We start from the raw sequence: 1,091 nt of genomic DNA, 5'->3' as shown, positions 1-1,091 counted from the left end.
TGAAGAGAAAACTAATGATGATCCCTTTTCCATTCTGGTTCCATCTGCCCATTCCCCATACATCTTGTTTAAACTCTGTCCAGCCTGTATCCCACCATCCCAATGATATACATCAACCATCTTCTTCAAAATCTGTCCAGTCTGTCTCCCAACACATCAATAATACATATCAGCTATCATGTTCAACCTCTGTACAGCACTTATCCCACCACCTCAATGATATACATTAAGCATCTTGTTCAACCCAGGTCCAACCTGTATCCAACCACCTCAATACGTATCAAGCATCTTGTTCAACCTCTGTCCAGTCTGTATGCCCTCACTTCAATGATATATATATATCAAATTTCTTGTCAATTTCTGATCAGTCTTTATCACATCAATAATTACAATTTTAGGCTCAACGTTACAAAATGGCGAAGTGTTAATCTTGACAGTATTTAAAGTGAGTCTGTTACTTCATTGTCATTTTTGGAGAGCTACTTTCTCTGTTGCCAGGGTAACAGCCCATGTGACTTGCAGGGAGTGGTGCACATTTTTATCTCTCTCTGGTCACGGTCCCTCAGTGAGAGACATGGGCCTCGACAGCAGATGTGACAGACTGATAGTGGGGTGGGGAGAATTTTGTGAGCAGTGAATGTAACGACTGTATTAGCTCTGTGTTGGAATGAAGACGAAACTAATGAATGTGGGCATCACATTTCTGCAACTTTGTTCAGGCCGTCACAGACATCCCGTAACCAGTCAATAATTGTGGATCATTTAAAGTTAAAGGAGAAAAAGCTGGAAACGTTCAGCAGATCGGGCAGCAACTTGAACAGTCCCAGTTCTGATTCCGGATCTTCCACAGTTTCTCTTTCCACAAATCTAATCTGATGAAGCGAGTTTCCAGCACTATTATTTCAATTTTATATTAAAAACATTTTATTCCTGTTAGCCTACAGGAAATATGATGACCAATTGTGCTGGGCAAGACCTGATTTAACAAAAAGACCATAATAAATTGAATTCGGTTTGTTTGCAGGGGACAATGTGAAACGTATCCCCGGTATCTGGTGACTCACGCCCAGGTTTTCCAGCCCGATCATTGG

This window comes from Hypanus sabinus, unplaced genomic scaffold (assembly GCF_030144855.1).
Source record: "Hypanus sabinus isolate sHypSab1 unplaced genomic scaffold, sHypSab1.hap1 scaffold_744, whole genome shotgun sequence".
Taxonomy (NCBI): Eukaryota; Metazoa; Chordata; class Chondrichthyes; order Myliobatiformes; family Dasyatidae; genus Hypanus; species Hypanus sabinus.
Note: the sequence above shows the minus strand (reverse complement) of the source record.